The 19,445-nt window shown below is 39.6% G+C and overlaps 1 long non-coding RNA gene across 2 annotated transcripts; it reads right to left on the minus strand.

Annotated features, from left to right (window-relative positions):
* Positions 1-2,141: 2,141 nt before the first annotated feature.
* Positions 2,142-12,581, minus strand: LOC137484214 (uncharacterized). Of its 2 annotated transcripts, XR_011004785.1 has the most exons (5): positions 12,051-12,581; positions 11,462-11,764; positions 10,268-10,376; positions 7,243-7,304; positions 2,142-4,110 (listed from the first exon to the last, which is right to left on the minus strand). It is a non-coding gene; the product is annotated as an uncharacterized lncRNA (long non-coding RNA). The 2 variants fall into 2 exon arrangements; XR_011004784.1 differs by lacking the exon at positions 12,051-12,581 and having other exon boundaries at positions 11,462-12,043.
* Positions 12,582-19,445: the final 6,864 nt, after the last annotated feature.

A 19,445-nucleotide genomic window follows, 5' to 3' on the forward strand; every position in this document is an offset into this window, starting at 1 on the left:
AATGCTCCGAACACATCTAGTTTTACGTCTTGTTCTACATCCATCATGTCACGATTATTTTCTGAGACTTCACAATGTCACATTGTCATATGAAACAGTGTCAAAAGCCCTACAATAACACAAAATATGTCATGTGCTTAGTCTTTTCTTTCTGCAAGGCTTTATCTTAACAAGAAATTACATTGGTTTCTCACATTTACTCTTTATACATCTCTCTAGGTCATAATTTGTTTCCCTGACTCCTGAAAGGTCTTAAAAACATTTTTCACATTTTAATGTTTTACTGAAAATTGATGTTACGTTAAATAGACCACAATTCCTAGAACCTATTCCTCTTCCTTCTTCCTTCATTTTTAAAAACAGGCACCCCATGCTTTTCCAGGGCCATCTGTGTAGGGAGGAGGCATGACAGTTAAATCTGGAAAAGTTCAGGAGAGAAGATAACATAGAAATGAGGCAAGTTACAGTCTTGAGTGGAATATCTGGCTGTTTTGGTAAAGGGTTAGATGCAGAGAGAAAAGGCAGTGAAAATAAAATATTCATGCAGACTTGTTCACTTCCTACCTAGTGTACATGAACAATATCCCAATTATGTCTGAGTAGTTCTCTCCTTTTCTATCTTGTAAAATACTTAATGAGAGATTAGTCAAAAATTAAACATGCAGAGCCTCTGAAACACACACTTTCTCCCTTGAGAGATTGCTATGCAAAGGGCTGGCTGATCAAAGCACCCTGATCTGTAACAGAATCAGTTACAATCACTATAATAATCTCTTAATGAAGCTTTCCAAGAAAGCTGGCATCACAGCATCTCCACCATTCCACCCTCATTGTTACCCTATTCAAAAGCCCATCATCAGAAGATATCTCTTTTCCTCAATTAAGCCATTCAAAAACACGGACATAAGGAGAATGAGTCTTCCCAGCTAATAATATGTTTCGGGTTAGTATCTTCCTACCCTGCAATACAGGCCTTTGTCTTCATTAAGGATTTAGAATGGGAAATATGCCCTTAGTCAAATTAGGAAAAAAAATACAACCCACGCTCCTGTGGCAGACCACATGAATGGCAGCAGGAGGTAGAGTACATTGGAGGCAAGCAGCAGTGGGAGAAAGGAAATGGGAATCAGCTCCTGCTATTGAAAAGTCACAATCTGAAATGCCATCAGATGACTTTTCTAGCTGCCTCTGCCCCAGTGCTCATTCCTCTAAATGATGCAGCCTACATTCAAGGACTAGAAACTGTGTGATCATCTACAACCCAAAATTCAGTTCAGAGGAAGGATTGACCAAGTATCCCATTCCCATATACTCCTGTCCAGTGGCATCAGGGCAAAATGCATTCTGTGGGGCTATAACACACAACCCTTGAATTAAATACTGGAGACACCATATAGCATTCCTCCCATGTTGTTTCAAACCCTCTACAAATGAACCACCTTTCAGAAAATCCTGCTGACATGCCTTCTTTAGTCTCTTACCACAAATTTAGAGGTTTGATGTCCTGACTTTGGCATACTTTTGTGTATATATTAAAACTTGTGGTTTTTATACCAGAACTATTACAGGGTAATGCCTACACAATGAAGAACCATTTTCCACATAGGGGCTCTATTTGTTCAAGAGTGCTTTGAAAGGAGTACTGCCATTGCACAAGTAGACAGTGTATGCTAATAAAGACAGGAATCTTCAAGCTAACTTACAATAAAAAACATCTGGCTTGTAACATTTAGTCATAACTGCACAATCTACACTTTTTAATATGTAGGATTTGCTATGATAACCTCTTTTGTATTACTGCAGCAATATCGCGTGGACTCTATTGAAAGAAAATTATGGAGAAGGCTGCAACACTCAATATATCAACACACATTACTTGGAGGCCTCTGTTCCTTGGTTAAGGGCTGTATTTCATTTGCCTCTCCCCTCTCTTTCTCTCTATATATATACATACACAAACATATATATATATATATATATATGTATATATATATATGTATATATATATATATATATAAAACCCATGGTCAGTAATTTCACAAAATAGCTTCAAAACATTCCGAGTTTATGGCTTTTCCCATAACAACAGAAATAAATTCTGAATTAAAACCAAAAAAAGGAGGATCAGTTCCAGTTCTGGTAAGAGCCAGGCAAGAGGGAAATGCTACAAAGGATCCTTAAGGCACATGTGCCCTTTCTCCACTCCTCTAAATATGCATACCTATAATTGGAAGAGAGGGGTCTGGAGTATCCCTGAGGGACAGAAATAAAAAGATACCATTCAAAAGGCTGGAAATAGGTGGAGGGGAGAAGCCTGTATGTTTAACCTCAGTTTCTTAAGGCAAGAAGCAATGTAAATCTTACCTTGACTTAAATATCACAAAACAGAATCAAGCCCAACAATTGTATAATTTTTTGCAAAAAAAGAGAAGAAAATCTGAAACCCTGCTTTTTCTAGTCCACTTCCCTACCAAAGCAAGGTTGTGCATTTTTTTCTAGTGCTTTCTGAAGTCTAATTTTAGGTGTCCCAAATAATGTGGCTTTTATTATTTCCCTTGGGAAGCTCTTTCCTAGTCAAATAATTCTTTTAGTTCAGGTTGCCTGACACGCAGCCTAATTTCTCCTCCTCCTAGTTTGATCCCATTTGCACTCCACTGCAGATGACTCTACCTTGTTCCAAGCAAAATAGTTTCTCCTACTGCTCAGCATCATCTTTGTGGAATATAAGCATTGTGATTCAAAAGTACATTTGCAAGGACTTGTTATACTTTTGGAGTTGTTTTACTTATCACAAGGCAGTGAACTTTTCATCAGTCAGAGAACATTATTACTCTTCTCTGATCTCAAAATAATTGGTCCTCTTTTGTTCTGTTGGTAAGGATAATTTTGAACCTGGTAATTTCAGGTGTCACAGATTGTTCTTTGTGTGTTCCCACTGCATGTGCTTGAATAGCAGCTGGGTTTAAGAACAAGACTGCAGTCATCAATGTAAGAATTCCAGCTCCAGATTTCTGAAGGCCCAAATAAAGTCTTCACCCAGACTTTAATTTGAAGTGTCAGACAAGACAGAGGAGGTGCAGATCTTTCTTCTTCATGGACAGCCCTCTCAACCTTGTGCTGGATTTGCCTGTGGGAAACCCAAAACTTCTGCCTAAACTTTTCTGTATCTTTGGTCTTACTTTATTCAGCTACCAGACATGCACAAACTGTGATCCAAGTGCTTCCCAAAGGTCTCCTCCTGAAGCATCACTGCCACAGCCTCAGTGCAGGGCTCACACTAAAACAAAATCCTGCTGGGAGCAGAGATCCACACTAAGAAACAGTGGATTTTGTACAGCAGCTAACATGTCTCCTGCCACACTGACATTCAGCAGAACCAACCCAGGTATGCCTGCAAAAACTATTCTAAAATACCTTTACCCATCAAGGAAAGGGAAGGTATGAAACAGCTGTACCTTTAATTTAGTACAATGTCTAAAAGGGGAAAAGACAGAGGGGAAAAAAAATCACAATTATTTAAATGAGCATAATATGCATTTATGCACTCAAACAACTCTGAATAGGGGGTATTTTTTAAATGGCTAATGTCCTTAGGTCTTTAGGTGGTATAGTCATTAACATGAAACAACACAGTTGGAATTGAAAATCTGACCCTTATAACCAAATTGGAGAAAGGACTGCAAAATAACACATTCATTACTACTGGATTTGCAATCACTGCAGCTGCACACTCTGAAGTAGGTAATTCAGCTTTGGGGAAACGTACAGGTTTTCTTCCTTCAAAGGAAAGGCTGGGGAGATATTTCAAAGGTGTGCAGGAGAGCTTATCTATAATATTGGTCTTACTTTCTTGATTAAAAACTGAATAAAAAAAGTAGACCACAAACTGGTTTTTTGTTTTAATCAACTTTTGTATAATCAAATATGATTTCCTGATTAACTGTACTGTTCTGAATTATAGCTTTTAAGTTCTTATATTTCAACAGAAAAGTCAAATAATTTCAAAATTACCTGTGAAAAAACAGCGTCAATAAGTATCTGCTCAACTTTCATGATATCAAAAGTAGACAATTGGCATAATTGTTTAATTAGCAAATTGCCCATTTACTCCTGTGAAACATCACTGAAGAACAGCTGAAATCACTGGTATGAGATCTCCACAGATCTTTTAAAGACAGTACAACACATGCAGATACAGGGAAGATTAAAACAGAGAACAGTAGATGTGTGTTACATAGATCAACTTTCCTGCTGTCACTATCACACAACTGGAAAAAGACTTTGAAAAAGCTTCTATTTGGAATTAGCAGGACTAGATTCTAATTTTAAGATAATCAAACCATTTAATATTTAAGCATTGGATGCTACATTTTTTTCTTCTTTTTAGTGTGAATGACTTTTTGTGTTTAGAGAACCCAACAAGAAAGAATCAAGGTAGAGCCTCTGAATATCATGTCTCTTTTTCACCCTACAATGATAACCCCATTCACAAAATAATCTGCTGCATTTGAGACATTTAAGAACTATGCAGAAGTGTCAAACTGTTAGAATCTTCATTTAGAGCAGGAAGGCAAATACCCATACACATACCCATCTTATTATATATATATTAAGACTTCCACATGTATATTCCCACAGCTGGCTAAGAAAACTCCAGCCTTTCACCATGTAACAGTTGTACATCAGAATTGTGTACAACTTGAGAGAAATTTCTGCTCTCAGTCACCATTTACATCACTGCAACTTAAGACAGAATCTGACCTTTTCAATTCCATTGGAATGTGCAAACCTTAAGGAATGGCTGTTTCTCCATTAAATACCTGATGAAACACTTCTAAGCAGCATTTGTCTTCTACAGGGTCTGTAGGACTGTCTCACAGCACATAACAGTATCCTGAATTTAAGCCAAGGACTGCAAGTTCCCCTCAGCTTGGACTATTTCCACCAGGCTTAATGCAGTTAAGGGCTGCTTCCCCTTTCTGCCTGAAAAAAGCCCAGCATGACTCTTATTCTGCCAGAAGCCTGATAAAATTGTCACAAACTGTCCAGGGCTGACCCAGCAGGGACTACAGGAATTTGAAGACGCCTTGCTTCCATGTGTGCTGTGGGCAGATCTCTGCTGGGTTCCCTGTGGTGCTGAGGCCAGAAAGTACAGTGCTATTCCTTGACAAACCTCCCTTCAGAGGCAAAGCTGCACAGATGACTTCACATCCCTACATATGACTATTACAGGGTGTAGCTTCCTCTGCTCCATGGGGATCTGTCAGAGAAGACTGATTGTAAAGGAGCAGAATAAGAGAATTCATCATCCCTTTTTAAATAAGGAGTAAGAGGAAAGAACAGCGCATACCAAGACGAAATATGTTGTGCCTATAGTAGTAGTGTTAACCTGAAGTTAGAGAGCCCAAAGACAAATGAGGTAAATTAGAAGTAATTAGGACTTGCACGAAGACATAACTTTTCAAAGGAAACAATTTATACAAAGGGTTTCCTTGAAATTAATACGGCATCATCCACACAAAGAGAGACACGGCTTGTTTCACTGCCAGCTATACAAACAATGGTGAATTTGATATACAGCCATTAGCAAAGTTAATCATTGGCCTAAGCTAAAGAAAGTGCAGCTCAGTAGGCATCCAAGGTCACGGCCACATTCTGAAGACAACTGTTTACTCTTATACTCCTCAAGAGTATCAATGTGTGGAGCGCTTGATCTCTCTCTGTAGTGGTAATTTGATGTTTCAGGTTAACATTTGCAAATTTTGCAGCCTCTGCTAAGAAGCTAATTGCATGTTTTCACATAATTATTAATTATCTATTCCCTTATAGTTATTCATGTATTTATTGACTATCATTTTTATAATACAGAGTTATTTGAAAAGTATACCAGTCCACAGAATGGTTTCCACAAAAAAAAAAAAAATCAAAAATCCAAATACTGTTTAACCAATTTCCTTAACAGAAGAAAGTTTTGCTTTCCAATTAAGTGCCTAGCATCAAAATGGAAAATGCAAACAAGGCAGTATTCAGCATATTGCTCTTCTATATTTGCTACGGACAGCTCAAGCCTTGTTTTGAAATGCCAGTCAAGTGAAAAGAATTTGTAAATATGGGTATTGGAAGACTAGAAGACTTTAAAAATCCAGTTCTTAAATAATTCTGAAATTTCCACTTTCAACCACATGATATTTTTATCAGCGGTCCGATTTTCACAGCTTTACATCTTGAAAAGATAAATTTATAGAAACCTGCACGCATGTCATGTCAGGCTGATCGCCATCAGCTTAAAAACAGTCTAATACTGGCAATGCAAGAAAAATAAATCCTGCAATTCAACATGCACCATGCTTTCCTATAATACAGTTTGAGGCACCATCATGGACTCTGGTCCTTGTACGTGCTAAGGAGAATTGTCTTTCACAAGGGATGTAAAACACAATGATCTGGTCACCTGCAGGAATAAGTTGTCAGGGAAATCCTTACCTCAAAGAAAGAATGTGAAATTTTGATTCTGGTTTTCAGTGAAATTGTGATTACTTAATTTCCATTCCAGTAGTAAAAAGTTAGCCCTAATGGCCTAACAAATGAAACTATAACTTCTGAACATTCATTCTTACTTTCATGCCCTTTTCTGTCAATCCTGTTGAAGCTGCTGTCCCATTTCAGTGATGCAATTGATATCTTCATCTCAGATGTTCTTTACACCAGGATAAGGCTTCCATACTTAAAAGTACATAACTATAAACTCCTATGTTATTAAGAAAGCCTTGCTATGCTACCGTAACATTGCATTTTTGCTGTTTTAACTAATTCATTGTTCTGAAAAAATAATATGCAATATGTTCTTATTCTTCCTTAAGTGTCAAAGCTTATATCAAACTGTCTATGTGCATAAAGGTGTAAATATGCTTTCTTGTACAGAAAATTGTTAGCTGTTTTTAAAGGCAGTTCACAAAGTATCTAGCTCCAATCTTACATCCATTTACTCAGGACAATGGTTTTACTTTGTACAATGAACAGCAAATTGCAGTCATTTGCAACTGCAACAAAAAAAAAATCCTAACAAAAGATGTTTTGATTTGTAGGCCTAGTTCTGAATTGCTATTAAAACAAAGTGCTGAGAAAAAAACAATATGAGTTTATTAAATGGAAGTTTCAGCCCTTTGACTTATTAAAGGTCTTCATTGGTAATTCCTTGGGAAAGGCATTATATTTGGAGAGGAAATTGTGATTGATACCTACCTGTACACATGGCATAAGCAACGAACATCAGGGATTCAAAAATGCTCAACTAACTTTGCTGCCTGATGAAGGAGGAAAATTATTCTAGGGATTAAATGGCAATAGAAAATTTTTTTTGCATTTATATCTATCATAGGCACAAAAGAGAAACGTGGTGAACAGCGCTGAAGTATACTTGCAGACCAATCAGTATCTGCTACCATCAGACAAAGCAGGTTAAAGATGAGGACTTGTTTCCATGAATTCTGGTGTCAAGTTTTATGCTGGCTTTGAACTTCAGTTTTCACATTAACCAGTCTGGATCTGGGCCATCCTCTTTCTTTATTTTACTTTGTGAATATTTCTCCCCTTTCCTAGTGGTTTACCAGTCTCTCCATTCCCACTCTCCACTTTCTTTGCCCTTGTCACCATTCACTGCACCTTTTGCCTGCTGTTTATGCAAGGCAAGGCAAGGTAGAGTTGTCTGCCTTGGGGAAAGAAACACTGCACATGGAGTAAAAGTAAGTAACTGTGCATGATGATACTAAAGGTTCAGCACAGGCTACTAGTATGAGAAAAACAGAAGAAATGTAAAGCTAGGCTGATCCAGCTCTGAAAAAACCGACAGCATGTTATTCTAGGAGATACGAAGATATACATCCTGACTAGAAGTGGTAAGTATTAATGCAAATGTACAAAGCTCCACTTGATGGATTGGATAAAAGATTGAAATATTGGAGAAAAACAAGCAGGTCAAACAGCCTGGGCAGAGGAAAGGAGCAAAGTAACCGCAGCATACTCATTTTGCAACTACTCCACGCCTTTGCAGCTCTTGGTACAGTCTGTTCAGAGCAAGCCCAAATACCCCCACATGGGACTGCATAATTTATCCTACTGTTAAGTCAATGTAAACTCATGATCACTTGATCCAAGGATATTTTGTACAATCTGCTTTTGCATAATTTCCTTGCTACTTAGTAATTTCAAGGCTAAAAAAAGGCTTTCATTCTGCATTAAATGCCCTGTTAGGCCCCACATCTATCACTCACACAGTACTTTACAGAGATAGTCCCCACCCCCTCTGCCAATTTACTAATCTAGGGGCTAATCCATCTCTTATTTTTTTAATGTCAAGTTTTCCTTTGTTTTCAGTAGAAGTGAGATAAATTCTTTAGGGTTTAACTCTGAAAATACTCCAGGATATATGATCTGCAGCAACATAAGTAACATCACTAACATGTTAAGCTGTTCACACTCATGCAACTGACCAATAAAAGCAACTCTCTGTCCAAATCCCGGGCAGAATTTGACAGATATTTTTGCAGTAATTTACATATCTCCAAGAGAAGCAAACATTCCCTCTGAAAAGAAATTGCCAAAACCCCAGTCTGTTTTCCTGGTATATAACCCTGGCTCGCCTTTTATGCACCACATGATTTTCTTTATGTGTCTACTCAACTCACACAGCAGATCTGCAGATTTTGAACGGATATAGTGTTATTTATTTTCTTCTTTAGCATATAAAAAATGTGTAACTGACTTGGACAAAAGCCAAAAACCTGCCAGGACTATTTTATACACATCAGTAGTGTTGCTGCATACATATTTTTCTCTCACACAATTTTTTTTTTTGTTACTTATAATGAAAAGAGGAAAACATGATATAATAACTAGAAGTTAAATGGTACAGGAGTAATTTACAGACTTGTGTATGGCTTGTGAAAGGCACCAACACAAAGGGGTTACTATCTCTAAACCTATTCATTCTCTTCCTTCATTTTACCCCTCTCTTATGAATGAAGCAGAAGCTCTGTAATTTCTAGCCAACACATCCATTTATCAAGGCAGGCACGGCAGTTGCCACCAGGGTAAATGGAGGATATAGAATATCCATTACACAGAAGCTGCAGAGCAGACACATTTTGTTTAGTTTTCTTAGACACTTGTGAGAGCAGGGTCAAGACTGAGCAAGCGCTTTCGTGCTGAATTTTCTGTTCTTATGCTTAGTGAACTTAATCATGTAGGGATTTCTGTCCCAGTTTTCCCCCACTTTTCACTTTAGCACTTACACTGTAGATATAGCATAGCTGCTATGATGCTCTGCTCTGCCTGGGCTGGCTGCAGAGTGACACCATTTGCACCACAGAGAGTTATCTATTTGTAACAACGGGGAAAGATGACACAGGGTCAATGCAAAGAAGAATTAGGCTCTCCATGCATGATCTTATTTGAGAGAGAGATATTTCTGGTAGTGAAATCCATTTCAGCTGTTGTTTCAATTACCATGGCATGAAAACATGATTTTTGCATCTTGTGAAAATCCTTTAGCTGCTTCACATTCTTTCAAAGCAATCAAAAGACAGCTTTACAGCTGTCATGTATGTAATACTGAATGAGTCCACAATACTTAGAAGTCAAATTAAGGTGGGTGTATTAAAAAAAATACAATTTTGTCTGAAAATACAGTTTCGTTCTTTCCAAACTGGAAGCCCCAAGGACGATTTATTCTGTTTGCAAATACAGCACTCTTTATATCTCTGTTCATCCTGGCTATGAAGCCACCAGACAACCCTGATGCAGAATGACCACAGATAAAAAAGCAACTGTGAAGTACCATTAAGGTTTTGCTACTATATGCCCATTTTTAGAAAGCTCCAGTCTCTCAAAGACAATAACTACTTTGTGTAAGAACACAGACTAATTGAGGAAGATCTATAAGAACAGTGTTAAAGGCAGTCCAGAAAGCTGCATCTCAAGACTGCATAGCAGCCACTGGTAACTCAGTGTAATGTGAGTACTAAAGACTTCTAGATAAAAGACTTTACTGGGTATCTCACTTGATTGTTATGTTTATTTAGATACTAATTTCACATACACTCTGAAGAAAATGGGAATTTTTATTCTGGCGCAGCAGAGCCTAGCATCATTTCCCCAGAGCTTCAGCTTTTCATCTGTGATCTCATTTATTAGAACTTAAATGAACTGAATAAAATACCCACGTAATAATGCAGCAGATGCTCACAGACATGCAGGATCAGTAACTTACAGGGCAAGAAAGCTGAGCCTGTCCAGTCTTACCTACTTTGCATGACTGAACAGAACTAGACCCAGTCACAGAGCACAGAGAAGAAAAGCTTCTACAAAAGCAAACGTGTCTGAAAAAATAATGTAATTATTATAGGTGAGTTATGACTTATAAACAAAGACATTTTATATCAGTCTTTTCACTGTTTTGCTTCTGTTTGGAGCTAAAATATTTTAAAATTTTAATACTAAACTTTTTAATACTTAACATAAGTTAATTTTTTTAGATGTAAAATAGTAAATTGTGTTATTCTACTTTGGAGTTCTCAACATCTCTCTCTTAAAATGTGCAAATATTTTTCTATTTGTTGTGACTAAGATATTATTTTCTGTTCAAGGTCTTCTTTTCAGAGGACAACGAGTTTCCCAAAATATGGACCTCATCAAGCAATAAAATTACTAAGGATAAAGATAATAATGCTAATAACTATTAGCATCTGGCTATATCCTGTTAGGACATTCAGCAGACAGTGCTGACTTTTATGGTGTGATTGCTGAGATGTGACAGTGCTATGTTTTGATTTACTTTTAAAAAACATCTATATAAATACTTTCTGCAAGTTCAGATTTAGTAGTCATTATGTACAGACTCCAACCACTGACTGTACATTTCCCTACTGCAGTAACAGAAATTGAGATGTTACAGGATCTTTATTTTTATTTCCTCTTGTAGGTGCAGAAGGAGTGAGAGAAAAAAATAGGAAGTTGCTTTGTATTATACTACATGGTTTGATAAATACAGTCATATGTTGCTCTTTCCAGTGCAGTACAATCACAGAATCTGAATTTCAAGAGCATCTCAATTGTTTTCAGGCATAGATCCAAACCAGCAATAAATTGAGCACTGTAGCTAGTGAATTAAACATTGCATCTGCCCCTAAGCAACCAAAGTCTGTATGCAAAGCTGGTCAAACTATTTATACACCCCTGTCTTTAAAGAATATAGATCCTTTATTAAAAAAAGACAAATAAAAAAAGTTTCATACTTAAGTTTCATACTTAAATTGGAAGCCGCATTCCCTAACCTGCATCTTCTACAGGAAAAACATCAACTCCCACAGCATTCTTTCTGGTTATGAGTCTAACACAGATTTTGCCATCATCAATTACAGAAAAACAGCCAAGGCAGTCTATCAATTAAAAAATACACACTTACGCAATCTGCTTTAAGGGTCCCACTCTGAGCTCCTCATATGTTATCTTGCACATGGAAGCCGGTACCTGAGAGCAGAGCAGACTCAGCCTTTCCACTGCACGCAGGGCAATGTCCCGTACGAGCCGTGGGTGGCAGCAGCGCCTGCACCGCCTGCGCATTCCAGCCGGGACACTGTTTTGGGTCACAGGTTCACGCAGTGAACGGGAACCATCCCCACGCACACAGGTGCCTAACAAGTGTCCCAGCTCCGACTGCCATCACGCAGTAAAGCTGCATTCATTTCCTTGATCGTGTGCCCTATGGCTTGTCCCTCAGTACAAAGCATGCGAAGTGAAGATGTTAACAAAGATTATACAAATACACGTTGTGAAATGAACAGGAACTTGTACTGCATACACAGACGGAGAAACTGAAAACACTGATTGTATCAGGAAGCAGTTCAATGACTTGATTCATGCAGCGTGCACAGTAACAGGTATCACTGCTATCACCATTTCAGCAATATGTCACTGTCTGAATCAGCAGGAGCGCTTGCAGACCTTAGCCCACAAATCCAGACTGCTCCAAGACTGTTCTGTGCGGAAATCACCAAACTTTACCTTACATGCTTCCTCTCCTAAATCAGACTTATTTTGCTATCTTTCAGAAACCTTGCTTAGTAATATTCCACTTTCAGAACCAAACAAAACAAAGGCATGCTGGTCTCATGTGTCCTCCCTGTTGTCAAACTCCTGAATTTCTTGAGCGACGCAAACCCAGTCCCCCTTCACAAGCCCAGAGATGCAGGCTGTCACATAACCCATCACTCCTATGTCTTTGCAAACTTCGAGCATATCCAAAGAGAAATAAAAAATCCACGTGCCACCCTTTACCAACACATTCCCTGTCACTCTGAATTAGCGCCAGCAGGCTGATGCGAATGTCACTAGATTTTAGTCTCAATTTTATCCATGTTAATTATTATTAAACCTTTAAGAGCTTCTTTCCAACATTTCTCCAGCATTCCCCCTCCAGTATGTACACGAGTATTTAATACACGGTACTTTTCACAATTACTCGGCCCCGTTTTGTCGGCTGACCTATTCCAGCACATCTACTTCAAGGACGAGAACTAGGGAAAAAAAAACAACTTCTTGCCATCCACCTCCGCCGGAGAAGAACCCTGTGCTTGACAAAACAGAGCAGCACCGCGCACAGCCCGTGCCTGACCTCAGCCACGCTTCCTCCTCCGCCGCCGGGAGTACCCACATCCCGGGGGCGCGGGTGTCGCGGTCACCCCGTGCCCTCGCTGCCCCGCCGGCCGGGGCCGGGGCCGGGGCCGGGGCCGCGCCGCAGCACCAACTTTGCCCGCCGAGTCGTCTCTGACCCCGCGGCTCCGGGGAAGTCCCGGCCAGGACCGAGGGAAGCGGCGGCCGCGCCCCCGCCCGGCGCTCCCGGCCGGCCGAGCTGTGAGGGGGGCCGGGGGCACCGGGGACCCCCAGCCCCGCCGCCGCGCCCCGCCGCGCCCACCTGCTCGGCGCCGGTGCCGTCGGGCCGGGGCGGCTCCTCCGGGCAGAGGGCGCCAGGTACGGCGGCCGCCCGTCTCCCCTGGCGGGGGCGGGGAAAGGAGGGCAGGGATCTTAGGATCCCGAGGGAAAAAAGCCCGCCCCGGTCTTCACGAGGGAATAAACATGAATATATCTTTTTCAAAGTAGTAATTAAACACACATGCACACACATACACACGCCGCCCACCCGCGGGCCCCACTTTCCATCCCCACTCCTGGAGCGCGGCAGCTTTGGTGCGAGGGTGAATCCAGCTGCAGCCTGGCGCACCCTCCCACATGCTGGTGCCTCGGCAGGGCCAAAGCTATATTTAAAAGCCCACGTGAATACCACAATGCTGCCCCATGGCACGGAAAAAAGATGGCACTACCCTGTCCCCCTGCCCAAACACATCCACCTGCCCAAACACTTCTGCCCTGCAGTGTCCTGTGGACCTTGCACTTGGAGCTGGCTGGGCAGCCTTGGCTTTTGTACCCATGATTGTGCACCAGGAAAAAAAAATAAATCTTGTTTTCTTCTGGATTTATTCCAAGGCTGCTTGAAGATAGGGATATTTAGGTCTTGCCCTAATGAGCCTTCCATGTTTCTGTCAGGACAAGGGAGTTGCAGTGGAACAGCCTCCTAGACAGCTGGAGGAATGGGGCACCCTGAGTTTGTCATGTGCGAGTGTCTCAGAAATTATGCTGATGAATAACTTAAAAATCATAATGTGGGCTCTGGTCTGCCCAGCAGCCTTTGGATGGTGTTTTCAGGTGGCTGAGAGGCAGGCCCATCTTCACAGGATTTATCTGGAACAGCTATTTAGCTGTAGAAATTTAAAATGGTGTTTTTCATTGCCTTGCTTTTCATAAAGCAGTCCAGACAAATCAATGTCACTTGGACCTGAATGATGGCAATGTCAGCCTGAGATTGTTGGAAAGTCAACAATGGGCTGTTGTAGCACTTCTGCTCATCAGGGCAAGGGCACAAAAATCAGTGCTCTAGATCTCCATGTCCTGTCTGTCCAGAGGTGTGAGTTTGATTTACTACTCTGAAAAAATCCTCCTGATTGCTTGCCTGACAAAATAATTTTCAGTCCTAAGTATCTGCCCCAGTTGCTTCCACAGCAGTCAGGGAGCTCTAAAGCCATTTCCAGCTGGTCACTAGTTTGAACTTCGAAGCACAAAACAAAGCCAAGAGGGTCATAGGTAGTGCTCCAGAAAAATCAAAATGGCAGCATTTGCTTAAAAAAAAAAAATAATACCACATTTGAAAACTGCTTTCATTATTCATGCAAATTAGTCTCAGCTGAGACTTGATTTTAGATTGCTAATGCTGAAATTAACTTTGTCCACCTTTTGGATAAGATAGAAAAAGAACTTCAGAGGAACAGGTTGCAAGAGCTGCAGGACAAAACCTGGTTTTGTCCTGTTTCTTTAATTTAATTTTTTTCACTTCTCAATAAGGTCCACAAAATTTCGGCAGAATTTGTCCAGTGCAGCAACAACCATTTCTACCTATGGGGCTGGACTGTCTTAGTACAAAGGTTGCACACTGGTGTGGTCTGAAACAATCAGCTTTTCCTGTTTGCCCACATTTAAAACACTGCAGGAGGTACCCCTGTCTCTTGGCTAGTTACAGAAACTTGTCACACATTATATTTCATTCAGAGAATCCTACTGGATTGTATGCCTAGGAGATATGAAAGTCTCCTCTTTCTGTTTTGTCTTTGGGAGACATGGATGAAAAGGAAAAAGGAAAGAGGTGCTCCCCTTCCAATGCTGAATTCGAAGGAAGGCACTGGAGCACTCAATGGTGCTGGAAGAGGCCAAAGACTTCTGCACAAACTTCAAGGAGTTCTGTGAAGGCCAGTGCACTGAAACACTCATTTCTTCTGGTTTTCCACATGTAATTCTCCTCCTCCTCCTTCGCCTGCTTGTCTTACTCCCAGCTGTATCCAAGATCACATAAAGGGTAATGCAGCAGGGACAAAACTGACCCTACATTGTCATATAGGATGTGCTTTTCCTGGGTTTTATTATCTACCAATTTAAGATTATTTGAAGTGTTTTAAATACTGAAAATTTTCCTCAAACATATTTGTAGCTAACATTGATATGTTTTACAATGCATAGCCATAAATGCAATTTTATTTTCTATAATTCTGCCTGCATAGCTATTAAAAATGTTGTGTATCCCAATTATATTTTTAGTCTTGACAAATACTTTTTAACATGGATCAAACAATACACCAATCTCTTTAGAAAAGGAGAATCTCTGTATGAGTCTTAGACTCGGGCTGCTGTTTCTCTGTAGTTCCTTGGTACCATTTCACAAGCAACTGTAAGGTTTATTTTGGGTTTTGTCACAGGTGGGGAACATGTCTCTGAGGTTGATCTGGAGAAGATTTTCTGAGTGGCTGTGTTGAGTAACATAACAGCCCTGGCCTGTCGTCTTTGTATTCCAGAACAGACAGCTGGTACTTTCCTCCTACAGCTGCTACACCTGGTATTTTTCTCCTACATTTCTTTCCTTTGCTGTGTCCTGCACAGCTGAACCCCAGCTGAAGGTCTTCAACCTTGTCAGACTTAATGAGAAATTTTGCACTCTTTCCATTTCTGGTCCCGGCCCTTCTGTCAAAAGCCAAATTCATTATGAGCCTATAGTTTCTAAAATAGAGCAAAAGTGTAGTCTAATAAGAGTACAAATGAATGTCAGGATAAATCTAACCTAAAACAGGAGAAAGCAGAATCTCTGTCTTCTGTACAAAGAAGTCACGGCCATTAAAGACAGGAGAGCTGGGAATGGCCTGTGGCGAGCTGCTACAGTATCTGATGGAGGCTGAGAGAAATTTCATTTTGATTCAACATGTTTTTACCACAAACAAATACAAATTAGAACAAAACCCCACAGATAACTTCATAGGAGTTTCCTCCTGTTTATAAACTATTCAATACTAGATGATGATCATTCTTAGCAGATATATCACTGACCATCTCTTAGTTAAAAATACTTTCCTGCACTAAAAATGTGTTTATAACACTATCATCTTTAAGACTCCTCAAAATCCCATATAAGAAAATGAAAAGTACCTGAAATAAATAAAACCAATGAAAAGGAGGTAGTGTGTCCCAAACAGAGAAAGAATCAGAACTATTTGGCATGGTTACTGATTTTGAGAACAACAATCTGTGAGGCTTTGCTGGCATGTGTCAACATAAATACTCGCCAAAGAAGTGCTTATACTTATCCTAAGTACTTACACTTCTTTTTCCCTCCAGACAATATAAGAAAAAGCTGAAAATCTTCTTACAGCATTTGTGCCTTGGTGTTTTGAATAAGAAGCACATGTAAAGCTTTCTGGTCACCACTGAACACAAACAAAAAATACATAACTTTAACACACAAATAAAAAACCAACTTTGATCAAGGCTAAATATGTCTCAAAAATGCAAATTCATTTGTATTTGCTCTTGTTTATGCATGCATTTGTAAAATAGAACAAAAATATCCAGAGGTCAAAGCATTTGTGACTAATGTAAAAAATACTTTTTGCATTAAAAATGCAGGAAACTTACAAGCTTAAGAGCAAAAATAAATAAAAAAATTCTTCCTTTCAGGGTGCCATTTGATTACATTTCTTGGTAGCTTTCAACATTTGAAAATTGTTACAATAATAGTCTCAGCCATTGTGTTTGATGACTATTAGCTTTAGAGCTAACACAATTAACAGAGACATTCCTATGTATGAACAGAGATGTTCCCTTATTTTTGTCTCCAAATATTTACCTTTCCCTTATTACTGGTAAAAATAAAGTGCTTTCCATAGAGAATAAATAATACCTCAAAACTTTAATTTTCTTTAATACATTTTAATAAGAAATTCCTAAAAGTGCATTATTTGCTTGTTACAGAACAATGGAACCATGTTTACAAATGCAGTTTAGACAGCAGTATTGAGGAAAGCTGTAGACAAATAATTAGTAGAGATGATTTCCCTAGAGGGGGGTATTAGTGTTTACTTTTTTCCTGTGTTTTTAATCCAAATCCTAAACGCTTACTCCTGATCTTGTTGAGCAAGCTGTTTGCTGAGTTCATTGGAAATGATGTCTAAATATATTCAGGCTCCTAGTAAATAATTAGTGCCCAATGTCAATTCTTTCTCTAATTGCATTTCTTCCGCTTATTTCTGTTTGTGCTCTGGGATGTCTTAAAAAGTATCTCTCAGGAAAAATACTTTGGATTTTCCTCGGTGCTTGGTTCTGCCATTCATTTTCTGCATGACCTCTGCGAAAGTACTTAATCACTTTTAATAGTGTGAGTGGAACAAGAATGCATTCATTAATATTTGTGAGGCTGCCAGATACTATGCTGTTGCAAGCATTTACAGTACCTTAAAAAAATTATAATTGCACTATCCAGCTGGTTAATGTTTATCCAGTTACTGAACAGCTAAACAAAAAGCAGAGGCAGACCTACTGTTTGCTCTCATTGGTATTGAATTTCAAAGGAATTTTTCCATGTTAAAGCTGTAGAATTAGGCAGTAGATGAAATACCATTAGCAGGCCTCCGTAGAGAATAATGAGCTGAAAGCATGCCCGGTGCTAGTCTGCAATTAGGGTGAAAAGTGAAATAGGGCAAGAATCAGAATACCATTTCAGGCTCTCACTTTTCAGAGCGCGCCCTTTTCATCCCCGCCAGGGGGAGCCTACTTGAAGTTAATAATTAGGAGGCACAAATACTGTGTTTGAAAAAGATGCTTTCCTTTGCTACTTTTTTTGAAATAGAAAGATACTTTGTGGTCTTTGCAAGACTTTCCCCCCCGGCTACCCCTCCCCTCCTTCCCACCCCGCCCCCTGAAATTCCTTTTGCTTCAGCTATTACACTGTAGCAGAGAAGCAGCATGAGTGTTTTTCTACATGCTGGGCCTATTATTCTGAAGACTTCCGTTTTTAAGCACTGATGTCAAGCACAGGATTTAGCTCAGAGTTTACCCAGAACAGCAAATGGAAGTCTCCTACACCATGGCATGCACAGCTGCTAATGCTGCATGTGCAACTCAGCATAGTCAAAGTGAGGTGAGTCCACATCTTGAGTACAAGTGACCAGATTGTCCTTACAGCTCCTGATGGGAACTCAGGCATAACTGATTGTTCTCAGCAAATTACTGTACTTCCTTCTACTCTGACTCTAGAGTGCTCCTATTCTCTGTCTAGTTCACCACCAGTCAAACCTGAAATACTTTTCAACTCTGCAGTCGTTAAAATCATGCTCATATAGAGAGGTTGGTCTGTGTCATTGGGTAATAGGAGGCATGCAGGCAGCAGGCCTCATGATTTGTTTGCATAAACAAATTTTCAGCTTTAACACGTAGATATATTATTGAAAATCCTTCAGTATTTCTTTGAAGTAATAATTTGGCCCTTTGTGTCTAAAGAAAAGTATAGCCTTGTTTGAACCAAAGATTTCTCTTCTGAAACTGAGAAATTCTTTACTGTAATGGTGGTGGGACACTTCTACAGGTTGCCCAGAGAAGCTGCGGATACCCTTTCCCTGGAAGTGTTCAAGGCCACATTGGGTGGGGCTCTGAGGACCCTGGTTTAGTGAAAGGTGTCCCTGCTCATGACAAGAGGCTAGAACAGGATGATCTTTAAGTTCCTTTGCAACCCATGACATTCCATGTTGTAAATAAAATGTTAGTAAATGCCTGTTCAGCATTTCAATACTTAACAGCAAAATCTGAAATTTTACATTCTGCTGCAGATGAAAAACTATCATAATACCTGTAGGAACAAATGGGCTCACACATATTCTTTACAAGCGGTGGAATCAACCATTTAGTATATGTTTAAAAGCACTTTTTTCTTTGAAATGTTGCTGTCTCTCCCAGCCCACTTACAGAACTTTAGACTCACTGTGGGGATCTGAAGAAGGGCGTGCCCTCTGCTGTGCTGTATGCAGATAGGAGTTTCAATCAAGTTGTTAAGGGGGAAAGATTGCACTTCAAGGACTATCATCAAGTTCACTGCCAATATTCTCAGCAGTAGTTACTATCACTGTGTCATTTTGCTGAATGTGACATCATTATTTCAGTCATTCTGTGAGGTATAATTCAATAATAATTTATTATCATAGACTACTTCTAAGTAGTACTTCTAAGTGGAGGATTTCTTCTTATATAAAGCAAATAATATAGGTTATGGTGTGGCATTCAGGAAATATTACTAACAACAATAGAGCAAGACTCAAAAAGATTATAATGGATAATTGCAGGAGGAATGGCTGGAGAGAGAAATTAATGAGAATCATTGAGAGTAGAACAGACATCTTGCAAGCAGGAAAAAATAGTAGTCACAAACCATGAGCAAGAGAGTTTCACAGCTGGGAATACAGTTTCAGGAATCTTTTCTATTCCTCCTGGCCTGGGCTGCTCTTTGGAAAGGCACACTTCCACAGGAA

The sequence above is a fragment of the Anomalospiza imberbis genome, chromosome 1, assembly GCF_031753505.1.
Source record: "Anomalospiza imberbis isolate Cuckoo-Finch-1a 21T00152 chromosome 1, ASM3175350v1, whole genome shotgun sequence".
Lineage (NCBI taxonomy): Eukaryota > Metazoa > Chordata > Aves > Passeriformes > Viduidae > Anomalospiza > Anomalospiza imberbis.